Consider the following 12,850-nt stretch of genomic DNA (forward strand, 5'->3'; position numbering starts at 1 on the left):
TCACAAGAGAGGTCAGTTTTTCTTTTTGAAAGGTATTTTTGCTTAAATCTATGTATACATGAAAATGTATTACAGTGGAACCTCAGTTTGCGAGCATAATTCGTTCCGGAAACGTGCTCGCAATCCAAAGCACTCGTATATCAAAGCGAATTTCCCCATAAGAAATAATGGAAACTCAGATGATTCGTTCCACAACCCAAAACTATTCATATAAAAATGGTTAATCTATACTAATATAAGGAAAAGCCCTCACTGACTCACTCACGCACTAATTCTCCAACTTCCCGTGTAGGTAGAAGGCTGAAATTTGGCAGGCTCATTCCTTACAGCTTACTTACAAAAGTTGGGCAGGATTCATTTCAAAATTCTACGCGTAATGGTCATAACTAAAAGCTATTTTTCTCCATTTACTGTAATGAAGTTGAGCTCGAAAATCGTGGGGGGGGCGGAGTTTCGTGTGACATCATCACGCCTCCCACGTAATCACGCAGTACGTAGAAAACCAGGAAGAGCGCCAAAAATCGCTGAAGAAAACATACATTATATAATGAAGAAGGCAGTGAAACAATTAGAAGCGAGCGAGTGACATATAAAACCAAATTCAGCGGCTCACATGAACTGACATAGTGCGCAGACAAAAAGCAACAGTTCCAAAGAGTGCTGAACAAAAACTGGATTATACTGCTACGCTCAAATAGACAAACCACACGCTGTGGCGCAATAGCAGAGGCTTCGCCTCTAGCGCCGGCTTCCGAGATTCGATTCCCGAGAGGGGATGCACTGAGTATGTGAGCTTGCTTCCCGATACATTTTAGCCTTGCATCCCCTTGGTTTTGAGACGTATGAAAACATATGCGGTTAACGCAGAAAGACAGATCACCAATTGAAGGTTTATGATCATCAGAGGTGACTGTGTGCAGAGGGTGCAGACCTATAAATATCTGGGATTGCAGCTGAATGACAAATTGGACTGGACTGCCAATACTGATGCTCTATGTAAGAAAGGTCAGAGCAGACTATACTTTCTGAGAAGGTTGGCATCCTTCAACACCTGCAGTAAGATGCTGCAGATGTTCTACCAGACGGTTGTGGCGAGTGCCCTCTTCTACGCAGTTGTGTGCTGGGGTGGCAGCATAAAGACGAAAGACGCCTCACACCTGCACAAACTTGTTAAGAAGGCTGGCTCTATTGTAGGATTAAAGTTGGACAGTTTAACATCTATGGCAGAGCGACGGGCATTGAGCAAACTCCTGTCAATCATGAATAATCCACTGCATCCACTTAACAGTGTCATCTCCAGACAGAGGAGTAGCTTCAGTGACAGACTTTTGTCACTGTCTTGCTCCACTGACAGACTGAGGAGATCGTTCCTCCCCCACACTATGCGACTCTTCAATTCCACAAGAGGGAGTAAATGCTAACATTAATTTTATTTTTATTTTTTTCATTTTTTCATTTTTATTACTATTTAATTTAATATTGTTTCTTTGTATCAGTATACTGTATACTGCTGCTGGATTATGTGAATTTCCCCTTGGGAATAATAAAGTATCTATCTATCTAGATCCCATAATGCAGCGCTTCAACTGCCTTGCCGAACAATTACCGCGTCAATCAAGTCTAGCTTATGATGCTGCAAGTTATTGCGAAACTAGCCCACACGATGCCAAAGAGAAAAGGTGATTCTGAACATAGAGCCTTTAAAAACCGATGGGAGGCTGAGTATATGTTTACTGACATTGCCGGTAAACCCGTGTGTCTCATTTGTGGAGCTAATGCGGCTGTAATTACAGAATTTAATCTAAGACGGTACTATGAGACAAAACATCAAGATAACCTGAAAGACCTGAATGCAATGCACAAGATACAGAAAGCAGAAGAGTTAAAGAAGAATCTGACACTTCAGCAGACGTTTTTACCCGTGCAAAATCACAAAGTGATTTCAAGTGAAGCTACTTTTATGGGAGATACAAATGCACCAGTGCAACTTGCCCCACTTTCCCTGTTGCCAAGTAATGTTGAACCAAGCCGGCATAACGGTGTTCCCAAATACGCACTTTGCTGATAAACTGAGCGCACTGCGCACTGAGTTCGCACGGCGCTTTGGTGACTTTGAAGAACAAAAAAAGAATTTTGAGTTGTATCGCAACCCATTTGCCGTCGATGTGGAAACTGCACCTGTGCAGATTCAGATGGAGGTGATTGAGCTGCAGTGTAATGGCACACTGAAGGCAAAGTACGATACTGCACGGCGTGCACAGTTTATTCACTCCATTCCCGCACAAATGCTCCAGCTCCATCTACATGCAGCTCGAACCTTGTGCATGTTTGGTAGCACATATCTGTGTGAGAAGCTCTTCTCAGTGATAAAGACTAACAAAACAGCACACAGGAGTCACCTCACTGATGAGCACCTGCAATCCATCCTGAGAATCTCCACAACACAGAACCTCACACCAAACATAAACGAACTTATTGCCAAAAAAAGATGCCAGGCGTCCAAATCTGATAAAATGACATATGAACAAAGACAACTGAATGATTTGATTTGTTATTGCTGAAAAGAACAAATTTTATTTATATTTCCAGGTTTTGTTATGCACCATGTTCATATTTGAATTTGTATAATTTTGACAGGATATATTTTTATGGAGAGCAAAATCTTTTGGGATATTTAAAATTTAAGTTTATTTTTATATAAAATTACATAAGAGTAAAGAAATTTGAATGTTTGTTCTTTTAACGTTTATTTCTAACTTGTATAATTTAGACAAGATATATTTTTATGGAGAGCAATATATTATAGTTATATAGTTATTTAAGGTTTGAGTTTATTTATTCCAGAATAATATTCTGTCAACTTAACAAAAATTCCTTCTATTTAAAATTTAAATAGAACTTGAACATATACGATAGTTGTGTGTGGGGCAACAATGAGATCACCCCCAAAACAGGAATGTTTTAACAGGTGGAGGCCACTGACATTTTTCCCTCCTCATCTTTTCTGACTGTTTCTTCACTAGGTTTTGCATTTGGCTACAGTCAGTGTCACTACTGGTAGCATGAGGCGATACCTGGACCCTACAGAGGTTGCACAGGTAGTCCAACTTCTCCAGGAAAGCACATCAATACGTGTCATTGCCAGAAGGTTTGCTGTGTCTCCCTGCACAGTCTCAAGGGCATGGAGGAGATTCCAGGAGACAAGCAGTTACTCTAGGAGAGCTGGAGAGGGCCATAGAAGGTCCATAACCCATCAGCAGGACCAGTATCTGCTCCTTTGGGAAAGGAGGAACAGGATGAGCACTGCCAGAGCCCTACAAAATGACCTCCAGCAGGCCACTGGTGTGAATGTCTCTGACCAAACAACCAGAAAGACTTCATGAGGGTGACCCAAGGGCCCCATGTCCTCTAATGGGCCCTGAGCTCACTGCCCAGCAGGCATGCAGCTCGATTGGCATTCGCCATAGAATACCAGAATTGGCAGATGCACCACTGGTGCCCTGTGCTTTTTACAGATGAGAGCAGGTTCACCCTGAGCACGTGACAGAAGTGAAAGGGTCTGGAGAAGCCATGGAGAACATTATGCTGCCTGTAACATCATTCAGCATGAGCAGTTTGGTGGTGGGTTAATGATTGTCTGGGGAGGCATATCCATGGAGAGTCACACAGACCGCTACAGGCTTGACAAAGGCACCTTGGCTGCCATTAGGTATCAGGATGAAATCCTTGGACCCATTGTCGGACTTACTGTCAGACCCTATGCTGGTACAGTGGCTCCTGGTGCACGACAATTCCTGGCCTCATGTGGTGAGAGTATGCAGGCAGTTCCTGGAGGATGAAGGAATTGATACCATTGACTGGCCACCATACTCTCCTGACCTAAATCCAATAGAACACCTCTGGGACATTATGTTTTGGTCCATCCAATGCCACCAGGTTGCACCTCAGACTGTCCAGGAGCTCAGTGATGCCCTGGTCCAGATCTGGGAGGAGATCCCCACAACACCATCTGTCATCTCATTAGAAGCATGCACCGATGTTGTCAGGCATGTATACAAGAACACAGGGGCCATACAAAGTGCTGCGTACAATTTTGAGTTGCTGCAATTAAATTTGGGCAAAATGGACTAGCCTGCCACATAATTTTTCACTCTGATTTTTGGGGCGTCTTTGAATTCAGGGCTCTGTAGGTTGATCATTTTCATTTCCATCAAGCGATGTGGCATCCTTTCGTTCCTAACACATTACCCAGTTTATATCAGTACAGATATCCAGGAGGATTTCTTTTACCCATTGAGATCTGATGTGTTTTCAAAGTGTTCCTTTAATTTTTTGAGCAGTTTATATATATATATATATATATATATATATATATATATATATATATATATATATATATATATATATATATATATATATATATATATATATATATATATATATATATTATATTATATTATAGATAGATAGATAGATAGATAGATAGATAGATAGATAGATAGATGACAACAACACTCATATCAATGACAAAACAATTACATTAACAATCAAGTTACGTTATTTTTTTTAATTTTTCCTTTTCTTTTTCATAACTTCTTTAACACACTAATTCTCCGCTGCGAAGCGCGGGTATTCTGCTAGTACAAAATCCATTCATCCATCCATCCATTTTCTAACCCGCTGAATCCGAATACAGGGTCACGGGGGACTGCTGGAGCCAATCCCAGCCAACACAGGGCACAAGGCAGGAACCAATCCCGGGCAGGGTGCCAACCCACCACAGGACACACACAAACACACCCAGGGCCAATTTAGAATCGCCAATCCACCTAACCTGCATGTCTTTGGATTGTGGGAGGAAACCGGAGCGCCTGGAGGAAACCCACGCGAACACGGGAGAACATGCAAACTCCACGCAGGGAGGACCTGGGAAGCGAACCCGGATCTCCTAACTGCGAGGCAGCAGCGCTACCACTGCGCCACCGTGCCGCCTGATAGTACAAAATATAAAGTAAAATACATAATACAAATTAACCTGCACTTTACCTTTATAAAGAATCATGGCTGGTGTGAGTTTCTAAACTCATGTGGGATTCCACCCAACGAGACAACACGCGGAAGAGCATCCCAAAGTAATCGCAGCCTCCCAGCGCTTTAGCAGTTCGCCGTGTAAGCGCATTTAAAAAGATCGCAGACATGCTATAAGCGCCTGTCGTGAATGGGTCATACAAGGAACATTATAAATATCCCGGTACAATAAATAACAGCACTGTTACTGTTTCAAGCTGAATAAAGCTGGTATTAAAGTACTGAGAATCAGCTTCGTGTTTTGGGGAGCAAGATGGGGACTCGCACTTCACAGCGCACACACACAGTCACAATGCTGTAGTAAACAGATGTTAACTATATGAGTGAGGCACACAGACTCAGACGGAGAATAGCAGACGATTGCCAGAGAGAGAGAGAGAGAGAGAGAGAGAGGTTGCGACGTGCTGGGCGGGCGAGCGAGATAAAGAGAGAGAGAGAGAGCAGAACCATCAGCTCAGTTGCGATCACATAACGCTCAGCAGACAAAGTGTATCCATACTACTCGTATTGCAAGACATCGCTCGTTTATCAAGTAAAAATTTATTAAAAATTTTTGCTCATCTTGCAAAACACTCGTAAACCGAGGTTCCACTGTACTTCCCTTTTGTCAGATCTTCTTTTGTCTTATCTGTCCTGTAATACTTTTTGCATGTACTTACTTAAAAACTTCAATTTAAAAATGTCAGTAGCTAAGCCTGTCTGCCAGCTATTACTTCGAAATATGTATACACAAAAATGCACATTTAAATAGCTGTGAAAACAAACTAATAAGATGAATGTATTTATCTACTTTTCTCTGCACAAAAAAGTAATGATATTCTACACAGTTACTCTCCTTATACCCCAAGGGGTTTTTGGCATTATTGTGCTAAAATGACATACCCAGTTGCCTCGGTGAGGAATATGCAATCCCTGCCTTTGCTGACAGAGTTTCAGTACATAACGCAGCTGGGGGGCTAATCTGAGTCTCAAAAATCTCACATCTTCCCCCCTCAGCTTTGTTCACAGAAGCGACAATCTAAGCTGGGCTCTGCCAGATGAAAGAAGAAGTCAGCATTGACATGTGCAGACCCGGGATGATGGCGAACATCAAAAACAAACGGATGCAAACTAATATACTACTAGCGAGTTGGGAGTTCATATCATTCTGTTGGTAGAACCACTGAGCAGAGCATGATCTACTTCTAGGATAAACCGTCTGCCCCATAAGTAATAGCGGAGGGCCTCCACTGCCTACTTAATTACCAAACATTCCTTCTCGATGGTTGAGTAATTATGCTCCCTGGGGAGTAATTTCCAAATCAAACGTAATGGGATATTCTTTCCCATCAAAACACTTAAGAGAGCACAACCCAACCCAAAAGCACTTGCATCAGCTTGTAAAATGAACTCCTTAGGAAAGTCTGGATTCTGCAGAACCAGGAATGAAGAAAAACTGGCCTTTAAGTCAGAGAAGTGCCTCTCACAATCACTGGTCCAGACAGTGCTGTAGTTTTTTTATCCCCTTCAGTGAGAGGGGTGTCTCTATGTGCAAAATTTAGATTGAATCGTCTGTAATAACCAGCAAGCCTGATGAAAGCTCAAACCTGCATATGCATTTCCGGACATGGATATGCAAACACCTCATCCACCTTGTCCAACTAACTTTAACTGAACGGTTCCCAAATGAGTACCCCTAATAACGTGTTTCCAACACATTTAATTTACACTTCTTAGGGTTAGCTGTCAACCCAGCTAGCCTTAAACTGTCAAGCACTGCTTGCGATGCCATATCCAATCATGACTGAAAATGACCACATCATATACAGCATATACGGAATGAGGCTGCAGAATCTGATCCAACATTTGCTTAAAAATCAACAGTGCGCCATGGAGACCAAACGGGAGTCTGGTAAATTCAAACAACTCATTTTACAGATGCATATTATTAAATGATTTAGGAAATCTGAAGAAATCTTAGTTTGTAAATGGCAAGATCAAAAATCGATTGTTCAATCCTTCAGAGAACACATGCCTTTTTAATGGATACTAGCTAACCCGCGGCGTACCATACGCCGCATAATCAGGCCGTTTTTTAAATGATTTTTAAGCACAGGGAGAAAATTAACATTTGAAAAATCGGTAATGTAATAAATCAGCACGAAATGCAACATTGTAACAATGCGGAACGAAGTAACACAATCATCCGTGACTGAAAACTGGCGGACCAATCTTGTTGATGTGAGCGAAGGTAATGTAGACGCGCGCCTTCTGTTCTGTGTCGACGATGTATTGCTGGAAGAGTTTGCCACTGGAATGCAAGACACTAAATGAAGATCTCATGGCAAGCCTGAAAGCATAAAATTGGAGCGGTGTGACTCGCGTTCTTTTCGCAGTTCGCTTTAACTCAACATGGGTAAACTGTATGTGCCAGCCTGGATCTCCGTAAGGGAATAGCAGTGGAAAAACAATGGGGTCACGGTTCATACTGAGAACAGAACTTGGAAGCATCTCCCCTTGGATATATGCAAACGTCGTGTTGTGCAGGAGGTTCCCCGTCTTCACCTACAAAGCAGCAACATCAGTTTGACAGGACGGGGCGTTATACCTTCTCATATCCAGACCTGGATTTTCCATGAACATCATTCGTAAAGCAGTAACAGAGTAAACGTGAGTGATAATGTCATGCATTTGCATCTAAGACTTTGCGAAGGGATTAACCTGGCGTATCATGTTGTCTAGTTGAAGCAACAAAATGTCACTGCAAGCACTATTACATTCCTTTTGCAAACGTTGACTGGTAGCCTCAGCAGAATCGAAGATATATACTGTAGATGACCGTATTGTGGCGACGTGGCAGGATTGTAATATAAAGGAGAGACCTGGTGATAAATTTGACCGTGGATTCTGAAAGCATATGGTCCTTGTCCAGATGGTTGAGCGATGTGTGCGCCCATTGACGCGAAAGCTAAAGCTAAAGAGTTGTATTCCCTGATATGATCATAGTAATTTTTGGACAGCGGGTTCTTGCCAGTCAAGAGGTTTTCAAATAAAAGAGGGGGCTTGGATAGTGGTGGCAAAGACACTTTGCCAGCATGACAACACCTAGTGTAATGTCCGGATTTGTTGACCTCTGCTGGCCAATGAAGAGCATTGCAAGAAGCACATTGTGCGGTAGGTAGGCCAATGTTATGTTCTTGGACCTGAATGGCGATATCTTCTTGAAAAGCTGCAGAAAAGTGAATACGATGTTTGTGCATGAACGATTTAGTGCTGTGTTGACAGTAAAGGGAATTGGAATGAATTGTGTCGAAGCATTGCTGGCAATGTTCACATTGCATAATTCGTTCAGTGGAGTGCGTTTTTAAATGCATGTTGAGAAATCTCTGCCCTTGGAACGTTTTTGAACAAATCGTGCATTCAAAGATCTTTTTGGAATGCGTTCGTTCAGCGGAGTGGGTGTGTAAATGTGCTTTGAGATATTTCTAGCGTGTGAAGGTTTTGGAGCAGTGTTGACACTGAAAAGAATTCATCAGGGAATGTGTTTTGAGATGGTTAGTAAGGTATCTGCGTGCGTGAAAGTGTTTGTCGCAAATTTTGCATACAAATGTTTGCGTTGAATGGATCTGCAAATGGTTGTGGAGATCCATCTCACCTGTGAAGTCCTCGCTACAAAATGTGCAATTGAAGGTGAGAGTGGAATGAGTTCGTAAGTGTTTTTTGAGAGCGCGAGTTGTCTCGAAGCATTGTTGGCAATGTTCACATTGCATCATTCGGTTAGTGTTGCGTTTTTTCAAATGAAGCTTTTGGAACAAAAGGTGCATTGAAAGTCCTGTGTGGAATGCGCGTGTTCAGAGGAACAACAACATTTATTTATATAGCACATTTTCATACAAACAGTAGCTCAAAGTGCTTAGTGTTAGGAGGGTGTCTTTAAATGTTTTTCAAGAAGAGGAGAGTGGGCAGGTGACGTCACATTAGTGTGGAGAGCAATTGGGTGTGCACGCTGTGTGCACATACCGACAGAGTCAAAAGATGTCACCAGAAGGTAATCACATGGTTATTTGAGAGGCATGAGAACCTCGTAATGCCCATGATCCAAAGGAACACTAAAGAGCAGGGATATGAAGAGACGCTGGGCCGGATTGTAAACTCGAGGAGAGGCATGAGGACGTTCTTGAAAGTAAATGCTGATAGTAGCTGGAAGGATTTGGGACATTGCCACAATTTCTGCCTCACCACCATAGACTCCGGAAATATTTATGTAATCAGCGTATTGTTGAGCTGACTGTATAACAATGCCTCTGCAACTAAGAATAACGGACACCACGTCACCGAAGTTATCCCAATGTTTCCAAACAAAGCTAACAGCCATGTTACGAAGTTTGAGAGCAACAGTTTCATCAATGACATTTCTCCAAAAAAACCCGACTGACAGAAACAAACAGTTACCTGAAGCAGGAACATTGAAAGAAGTGCTGTTTCCATAAAATACATTTGAAGTGGTAGCCATGGAGGGCAAAAGAATAGTCAACGTGGCGCAGAGATGGGTTTGGACCGCAGCACAGACCAAAGCGAGTGAGTATGTGTTTGATGAGCTGTTTGATTTGGCGGGCAGTGATCTGGAGGTGCGTTCCTGAGCACGTGGCAGGAGGGGTAGAGTTTCTGGGCGGGGCTTCGTTGTTCCTTTCGCATGGTTTTTCATGGTGGATGCGGTCGTGTGTCGAAACCGAAAAGAATAATGAAAAGTCAACGTGGCTTAGACGTGCATGTGGACTCCTAGCACAGATGAAAGGGGCTAACTGGGTGGTCGGTGAGTTTTTGCGTCCAGGCACATGGGCAGGCAGTGTGAATGCGTAGAGAGCGAGGGTAGAAGCGGGCCAGTGAAAAAGGAGTGTTAGTGGGCAGGGAAACGTCTTCCATATTTCTGCAGCAGCATCTAAGAAGACGCGTGTTTGTTGCGGATGCGAATTGCTGTATGTAGCGTGTAAAACATTTTTCCATGGTGCACGCAGTCGTGTGTCGCAACCGAAAACTCAGTTTTTAAAGACTGCTTACTTCATTGTGTTTTAACCTCTGTTGTAAAGGATTGTTTTAAAGATCCCATGGGATACCCCTCGCAAACCGTTTTACACGCTGCATATGGCGATTGACATCCGCGAGAAACATGCCTCTATGAACATTCAACGTGCAGGTGCATGTGGCCTCTACGACAGGCGAATATAAATGGCGCGTTTCTTCTGTGTCGCGTGTGTCGAGTTGGTGGGCGTGGCTCTGCGAGTTATCGTCGTATCCAATGGTCTTGGAGTTGGTGGGTGTGGCTCCTTCCTGCGTGCGCCATAGGTGTCTCACTTGTCGGAGGCTCAGTGAATCCACGCCCCTTCCGGCATGCTTTCCATGGTTGTCTTGCCTTAGTGAATTATATATATATATTCCTAGATATAGATATATAGATAGCACAGATGAAAGTTAAGCTTATACTATACAAGGAAAGTCATATATGTTAACAGAGTCAAGAAATGCCATATTCTTCTCTTGACTTGAGCTTATCTGCAATAGACTGAAGCACAGCAGTAATGTGTGGTGTGTTCTGACAAACTTTTTAAATTGTTTATGGAAATAATGGTACCCATGTTCTCCAGTCTAAGCCAGTGTCTACACCAGTGTTTGTCATGGGATGGGAGTGCATTAGACACTTAATTTCTAATTTGCACATCTATGAAGGCACCATTAACGCTGAAGAATGTGTGTACATTTTAGTGCAACACAAGTTGCCATTAAGATGACCACTTTTTAATTATAAAAAAAAATATCCAACCTTACTGTGCATGTGTTACAAGAGTAAGACCATGTTCAGAGAATGCAGATACTACACTGGCCTGCCTAAAGTCCAGTCCTGTCACCCACTGAAAAAGGTGGAGATTCATTAAGCACAAATTAGGACATTGAAGAATAATGGGGAAAATAAAATCTGTTTGCAAAACTGATGTCCTCAGTTACCAAATGATTAATATGGGTTCTAAAAAGAAACATGTTTACTACTGGTGCAACAGAGGTAAAAATCCCTTTTTTTTTTTAATTAAAATATATATACACACACATACATACATACACACACAAACATGATGCAGCATGAAATTTGTAATATGCAATATGTGTGTATTTACAAAAACACAATACATTTGATAGGGGAAACCATTTATTTTTTTTTTTTCCCCCCAAATTTTCAAATTAATACAGGTAAAAGAGGATTTAAAAATCACCACTCTTTTTAATATACCATCTGAACAATTCTGGAATTAAGGCATGTTAAATATTTTGCTAAAGATTCCAATTAAAGTAGCTTTAATATAATAATATTTCAAGCCTGAAATTATTATAATTCTGGTTTCTACCTCAAGCTATTATAAAAGTTAATGTTCATATTTAATAGTTTATTTCATGTTCAAATCTACCTTCCTAAATTTAAATTCCTGTACATTAGGAACTAGCAAATAAAAATGATTCTGATTTTTCAACTATGAGAAGATGGCAATATAAAAGTTTGTTGCTGCCATCTTGTGGTTAAACAATTGTTAAAGAAAGGAAAATCAATTGTCAGTTATTATTACTTGGACTCTGTGTGTTTAGGGAATACAGCATTCCACATGCATCTTTACTTATTAAATAATTTTCGTTTGCTGTATTCAAAATGAAACTTCATAAAAAATTATTCTAGATCTTGCCTCAAAACTTACATTTGGGCTATGGTATTTTAATTTCGCTTATGCTCAGAATAGAAGCCTAAAACCAGGTACCTTACAGAATTCCACGGCACAACCTGAAAGATGCTACAATATAAAATCAGAAGGACTGAGATAATCCATCAGCAAAGTGTTATGTCAGTAGACACAAATGTGGACAGATGTGCCAGTAGGCTTTAAATCAATGTCAGTGTGATGTAGCATTATATGTGAATTTAAAGATATTGTGGCGACTGCCTGCTCTCTTATTCTTATTCTTAAATATCATGCACAATTCATGGGAAACATCTGCTCTATTGGCATGGCAAAACTGAAAGTGTATAACTATAGTTCACTTAAAAATCTCTTGTTTACAATTTTTATGAGACATAAGTAAGAGAGGGAGGGTCATGCTCAGTGTTTAATTCCAAACACCGATGTCCTTTACTCCCTCAGTTGTTGATATACAATTAGCTCTGTTTCATATAGGAGCTTATCAAAAAAGCATACATGCGATGTCCCACCCTAAAAACCAAAGTAAACTTTAGTTTCACTTGAGGGGCAAAACTAATGAAATTTACATATTTGATCCACTTCAGCTTTTCTTTGAGCACAACTTAAACACACCATATTCCTCGGCTCCATTATTCTGAAACAATTTCATTATACAAATTTGTCCATATGCACTACTTTATTATTATTATTTTTTAAATTAACCTTTTTGGAATGTTGCAATTTTGAGGACAGACAATGAGGCACTCTGAACAAACCAGGGATGTGTACCATTTTCCTGCTTCACAGGGCTATCTATGTTATCTCATCATTAAGTTAAGATCAAAAAAAGTAAAATGCAAAACAGTGCAGTGCAACAGTGGTGGGATTAACAATTACTAAACACAACTGATGCAATCTCAATATTTATGAATTAAGCATTTTCAATTATAAGTAATGTGTGGAGGGTAGCAGGGTTAATGCTTTAGGCTCAAAGCTTAAAGAACTCAAATTATATCTCTGGCAGGTCTTCTAGCATATCCTCTTTAATAAAACCCCTGTGTGCGTGT

At 41.1% G+C, this 12,850-nt stretch overlaps 1 protein-coding gene across 1 annotated transcript in view; it reads right to left on the minus strand.

Moving 5' to 3' along the window:
• Positions 1 to 12,850, minus strand: part of ufl1 (UFM1-specific ligase 1) — a 116,577-nt gene that overhangs the window by 58,763 nt on the left and 44,964 nt on the right. The window lies entirely within an intron of this gene.

Source organism: Polypterus senegalus, chromosome 3 (assembly GCF_016835505.1).
Source record: "Polypterus senegalus isolate Bchr_013 chromosome 3, ASM1683550v1, whole genome shotgun sequence".
Lineage (NCBI taxonomy): Eukaryota > Metazoa > Chordata > Cladistia > Polypteriformes > Polypteridae > Polypterus > Polypterus senegalus.